The 6,914-nt window shown below is 43.5% G+C and overlaps 1 pseudogene; it reads right to left on the bottom strand.

The window, feature by feature from the left end:
- Window positions 1–369: 369 nt before the first annotated feature.
- LOC135892010 (vesicle-associated membrane protein 3-like) lies at window positions 370–6,176 on the bottom strand (annotated as a pseudogene).
- Between the last annotated feature and the right edge of the window lie 738 nt (window positions 6,177–6,914).

Here is a 6,914-nt window from a genome sequence, read left to right as displayed (position 1 = left end):
CAAATGGCAGACGTGTTAAGAGTTTCTTCCAAGAAGGCACAAATTTAAGATTTGGTTCCCATCCCATTAGTAGTGTGTCAGAAGAGACACCTTTAAATTGGGGCATGAAGGAGACAGCGAAGAGGACAGATACCCAAACATACTCTTCACATTTATGTAGAACGCAGTACTCACTGGCAACAATACATTGCTTCTAGATTCTGAAATGCAAACATGAAATCCTCTTCACCAGCTCATACTCAAGATTACCAAGGCACTGTGCAAGTTGTGGGCTGTGCTTATTAGTATTTTAAAATTAGGAGTGTAACTTTTAAATAAAGGCACATTTCCTATAAATGAGAGAAAGTTATCACATGACTAATCAAAATAATTTTGCTTTATACATCAGTAGGTGAGAGCTTGAGAATACAGCAGGTTTGAAGGAGAGAGATGGCTTCTGCTGGTTTGCATTTCTTCTTGTAACTCATGAGGACACACTCCAGACTATAACAGAAAAATAAGGATTGGAAAAACGACAGTCCTCTTCCCCCCACATCAAAGAGGCATAAAACAACCCTGCAACTTAAAGACTTGAGCTACGGAACACTCAAAATATTCAACAAAAGGAAATTGTAAATAATTTCCTGTGTTTGTTTTACCATAGTTTCATTCTTGCACAGGATTAGCTTTTAGAATTCATGTACTAAGTATTTCTCACCTATGGTCACAATTCTGTTTGTAGCATCACAATTAGTTGCTGTAGACTGTGTTACAAACAGGCCCAAAGGTGAGAAATGAATATGCTGTCAGAGCTCGAGAGTAAATGAAGCCTGCTGGAAAGCTTGTTAACAGCTACATCACAAATTCAAACAGCTGAACACCAAGCAGTGTAACTAGGCAGAAGCTCCCTGGCTCTACTATGGCCAGAATATGAATCCACAGTCTTCCTTGCACCCACCAGAAACATCTCCACTTGTGTTGGTATTTACAGGTTTGTTACCAGTTATAATGATGGGCTCGTGGCTGTTGGATACATACGGGTACATCTGGCAACATTCAGAAGTTGGGACAAGTGAAATCTGGATATCAAACAAGGGAGCATGAATTTCTTTCCTCTTAAAGCTTCTACTGCAATATATTTCTGTTTAAACAGCTTGTTCACCGGTGATGAATCCTTGAGAACTGTCTGTCCTCCTCCTCCTCCCCCAGGATTCTCCTCCAGCAGGAAAGCTAGTGCATGAAGTCAGTGGTGTTTCCTGCACTCAAGTGAGGCTAGTCAGATCAAGGCTCTTGCCTGGACTGAGTTTAAGGGCAGGGTTTTAAGTGTCGACCTGCAGTGGCATCAGTGCAACTGGACTGCTGTAGCGCTTCAGTGAAGACAATATTACACTGATGGGAGAGCTTCTCCCATTGGCATATTTAATCCACCTCCATGAGAGACGGTAGCTATGTTGAGGGGAAAAGCTCTCCTGTCCACATAGCGCTGTCTACAATAGGGGTTAGGTAGGTGTAACTGCGTCGCTCACAGGTGTGGATTTTTCACACATAGTTATATCAATGGCATGCAGGGGTAAGTTTACAGTGTAGACCTGTCCTAACTACCTTGCTATCTAAGCACTATTGAGGATTGGAGGAGGAGTTTCATATGAAGCTTCCCTACTTCTTTTGTGGTTTGTTTTGCCTGACTTCTGGGCTGGAAGACAGCAAGGGGAGTCTGATTGGCTGGAGTACCCATTTGGGGATTAAGAAAAGGGTGTGACCCACTAGAAGAGGGCCAGACTGCTTTGCAAGAAAGAAAAGTGACATAAGGATGTTGAACCTGGAGTCTAAAGGATTAATAAATGTAGAAATATCACGAAAGATGAATTTGAGAAAGGTGTATGTCCACAGCTCCTGTCATCTAAGTTCTCAAAGCATTTCATGTTACTCTTTGGAAACCCCTGTGAGGTTTGCATCATTATCCCCATTTTAAAGATTGAAAAACTGAGGCAAAGAAGTGGTCAAGTGACCTGGTCACGCTCAGAGTCACTCGCAGAGCTGGGACTGGGACTCAGGGGTCCCAGTCTCCTGTGGGATCCCATTTCTGCTCAATGCACAAGAGCCTGAGATTCAACAGTTAAGGTTCCCACAGAAGACATAATTTCACCACATCACACAGATTACATTCAAACATCAATTTAGCAGCGTAAGTACTACTTTGAACTATTGCATATGTCAGGCATGCAATATGGCTAAGTTAGCGTTACTGTGTGAACCTTAACTTTTGAATATTATGACCTATGTACTAGCAGTCACAACCAGAGTGTGTTACAGTAACAACTTTTTGCATTCGATTTACAGTCTTATGCCCCATGTACGCTAGTCTACTGACAAAACAGTGCTTTAGCTAAACACTTACCAATGATGATGATGATGATAATGAGAACAAATGCTATCAATACTGCCCATATCTGTTAAAAAAAGCACATAATTTAATACAAACAACTCACTTAGATATTTTTAAAAGAGGGCAAAAGCTTCTTCTCTAGACCCAACTACTACTCCCCTGCCTTACAAATTAATGTTTTCCACTCTGTCTTGGCTTCTCAGCAAATAAAGAGTAGGCTTCCAGGCCTTCCTGTAATTAGCACACATGACTGTAAGAGACTAAAGGTTCTTTGTGCTGCTGTGTGTGTTGTCATCATTCAATCCATAGCACTGAATTTCTTCCTTCTAGATCTCCAACACCTTAAACTAGTACATCCATTTATCCTTAGCCACATTTCTGGCCTGGAGAACGTTTTGTGTAAAGGAACTTGGCCAGGCCACCCAACTTTTGGAAAGTTCATCTACTTCACTAAGCCAAATGCTCATTAAGGACCGTATGTTGTAATCTTAAATACTATTCACTATGAGTAAAGGCTGCAGAAATTGGCCATATGTTTTCATGGTTAAAGTTATCTGGATTTCTTTCCCTTTATGTAGTATTCAACAACTTATAGTTCTTAGTGACATTAATTTGCATTGGAAATACTCGAGTCATGGTTACCTTATAGTTCTTCCACCAATACTTTCTTTTCAGCTTGGCAGCACTGGTCTCAGATTCCGCTGCAGTGCATCATCCAACTCTGACAGCTTCTGATCTCGTTCCAAAACCCTGTCCACGTTCACCGTCATGATGTCAATCACCTACAGTGATTTAATAGTCACAGTAAGTTATTCATGTGTTAGATGTTCATCTCCTCAAACACTTTAAGCATGCAGCATATCCTGACAGACACCTTTTATAACATTAACAACATTCAAGCGTTTGTTTTTAAATAAAGCAGAAGATATTGCCTTTTTATTAAGAGTAGACAATATTGAATTTAGGTTCTTATATTAGCTGAAAGATTTGTGGAACTAAGTAATTGAATTGGAGATTCCCAATGCCTGCCTTGGGGTTTCAATATCAGAAGCTTTGTTTATAAACTTACTCCTACTGAAAGTAAAGTATTCCACTAACAATCTAGCATGTTAGAGAAGGGTCATCACTGTATAAGAAAAACTCAGTTATGGAAGCCACAGCTGGCATTTGAACAATACAGTAACTGCTCATTTAACATCATCCCGGTTAACGTTATTATATTGCTAATCAATTAGAGAACACGCTCGTTTAAAGTTGCACAATGCTCCCCTATAATGTTGTTTGGCAGCCACCTGCTATGTCCACTGCTTGCAGAAAGAGCAGCCTATTGGAGCTAGCTGATGGGGCTTGGAACCAGGGTAAACCAGCAGCCTCCCAAAGTTCCCTGTGCGACAGCCGCCCAGCAGGCTATCAATTGCCGGGCAGTTCAGCTGTCCCTTCCCCCACTGCCATATGCTACTCCTGCCCTCTGCCTTGGAGCTGCTCCCGGGAGCCTCCTGCTTGCTGTGCGGGGGATGGGGGTGGCGGGGAAGAGAAATGCTAATGTCAGGGTGTCCCCCTCCCCCCTGCTCCTGTACCTATCTCCACAGAGCAAGGGGGGACATGACAGGGCTCAGGACAGAGGGAGCTTGCTGGAAGCAGCTGCTGTCTCAACTTGCCGATCTTCTTAAAAAGGTAGTGTACTTAGAGTGGGGGTGAGTGTACTTAAAGGGACAAGGCACATCTCTCTCTCTCTCACACACACACACAGGGTGTGTGTATCTGTCTCTCCCTCTCTCACAGAGACACAGTCTCTCTCTGCCATGCTGTGTCTCCTCCCAGCATCTGTGCTGCTTTGTAGAGTGTGAGGCTACATGAACAACAATGTGTTAATCCTTGAGGGCTCAGGCGAGTGCTAGTTCATCATTTAACAGTAAGGCATTCCCTGGGAAATATCCCACCCTCTGACTCCACCACCTCAACCACGCTTCACAAACATCATTGCTGCGTACAGTATTAAATTGTTTAAAACTTATACTGTGTGTGTGTGTGTGTATATTATATATATATATATATATATATATATACACACACACACACACACACACACACACACACACACATATATAAAAATTAAAATATAGTCTCTTGTTGGACGAAAAAAATTTCTCTGGGACCTAACTCCCCCGTCCTTTTACATTAATTCTTATGGGGAAACTGGATTCACTTAACATCGTTTCGCATAAAGTAGCATTTTTCAGGAACATAACTACAACATTAAGTGAGGAGTTACTGTACAATGTTTCTTTTGACACACAAAGCACCTATGACTTCTGAAAAGGAAGTGATGTGCTACCCTATCCAGTCAGAAAGAAATGAGGCTCTCAGTCAAGGATGGTTTTTGGCTCATGCAGGAAGTTTGCCATAGTTTTGATATAGAACTAGAAACCCCTGGGAATTGTGGATTTCCACATAGCATAGCTCATTCTCTGTCAGAAACCAACTGGAGTCATGCAGTTAACACATTGGCTCACAAGATAGTCATCTTTGCAAGACCAAGTCAACACCTGGGAAGTATCACAGGTTTCCTGCAACGAATCTCAAGATGATAGTTCAGATCACAAGAGGGACAAACGACGAAGACATTCTAGCTTTTGGTTCATACATTAAAGCAGACAAATTTACTCTTTGCCCACACAGCACTTCCATGTGTCTTCCCTCTGTCAGGTTTCCCAAGGTCAAAGGAATGGTAAAGCTGCTCTATACAAGAGCCATACCTCATCTACGTGGTGTTGTGTCTGCTCAAGGTGACGGTTACTGCCAGAGGCACTACTTGAGCTTCCAGGGCCACTTGTTGACCTGCAGTGTAGAGACAGTTACACTACGATATCATACCGTTAATTACATTTATATACCACCTAGAAGTATGCTTGGTAATTTGCAAACAAACGGTATACAAACCAGTGACTATAAACGTGGTCATAACAATGGTCATAACAAAGAAAGGTGGAACATTCCCAAGGAGCTAATATGCAACAGAAGAAAGAAAGTTCGATTTCTTTTGCAGTGGAGGAGTGACGCTTGAGCAGCAAGCTTTAGCCATAGAATTCAGACAGTGGTTCCAAACTTACCACTAACGAATGGCTGCAATGCCACTGGAGATCAGAGAAGCAGGTGGGAGAGAGAAGAGCGGCACTACAGCTCAGAGCATAGTGTATTGTTGCTCTTGATTGACCAAGAACATGGGTTTAGGGATCCCCCCCTCTTTGAAATAAAAAGCAGATGAGCTTGTGTGCACTATTTTCCCTTGGTTGAACTTGGGAATTTAAATTCTTTTTGGAAGCTACTGAACTCAGAAAAAGATTGTGTCAGTCACTGGAAGCATGCAACATTCGCTGCTTGTTTTCCTAAAAGTTCACCACAGAATAGAGAGGCAGTGGCCAGTACCAGATATTTCAGAAGAAGGTGCAAGAAGCACTGTAGAGCAGTGGGACTCAACCTTTCCAGACTACTGTACCCTTTTCAAGAGTCTGATTTCCCCCAATGAAGGAAAAAGAACAGTACATCTACAGTTTGTACACATAAGACATCTACAACAGTGGTTCTCAAGCAGGGGTCTGGGGCCCCCTGAGGGGGGCCGCAAGGAGGTTTCAGGGGTCCACAAAGCATGGCCAGCATTAGACTTGGGGGGTCCAGGACAGAAAGCCAAAGCCCCACTGCATGGTGCTGAAGCCAAAGACCTGTCGCAGATCCTGAGGAAGATGCCCGAGTACCAGAGAGAGCTGAACAAGGTAACGGGGTTGGGGCTGTTAGTGGGCGGGGGGCAGGGCATTCAGTGGGGCTGATGGGGGGGCAGGGTGCTCTGTGGGGCTGGTGAGGGGCAGTAGGGATTCTCTGGGGGGCAGGGCACTCTCGGGCACTCCGCTTTACTGCCTGATGAGAGCTGCTGACCTGTCCCGTCGGGCAGAGCCATTTCCCCCCCAGGTGCTGTGTGGCACCATGGGCAGCAGCCTGCCTGTCAGTGCCCAGAGCTGCCACGTTAGCCCCACATAATAGGGTTATGAAGATGGGTCTATGGGAGGGTTTGACTTCCTCTACCATGGGTCTATTGCAGGAAGGAGGTTTGCTGGGAAGAGATGGGGTCCGTCTGACCAAGAAGGAGAAGAACATCTTCATGCATTGACTCACCAACCTTATGAGAAGAGCTTAAAACTAAGTTCAGAGGGGGCAGGTGAAAAAAGCCACCAGGTAAAAAAAGGTGACCTTAATAGAGGACTAGATATTTGAGGAGAAGTAGATGTGGAAAATTGCAGTCGAATTATAGGAGAAACAAGAGGGAAATCTATGGGGGCATCTGCTTAACATCTTAGATGTCTATACACAAATGCAAGGAGTGATAATAATGGGGAATAAACAGTAAGAACTGGGAGTTTTAGTACATAAGTCATAACTCAGCTTAACTGGCACCACAGATACTTGATGGGTTAAATCTCATGACTGGAATATTGGTATAGAGGCCTATAGCTTGTTCAGGAAGGACAGGCAGGAAAAAAAAGAGGAAGTATTGCAT

This window comes from Emys orbicularis, chromosome 19, assembly GCF_028017835.1.
Source record: "Emys orbicularis isolate rEmyOrb1 chromosome 19, rEmyOrb1.hap1, whole genome shotgun sequence".
Taxonomy (NCBI): domain Eukaryota; kingdom Metazoa; phylum Chordata; order Testudines; family Emydidae; genus Emys; species Emys orbicularis.
Note: the sequence above shows the minus strand (reverse complement) of the source record. Positions and strands in the feature narration are given on the sequence as shown.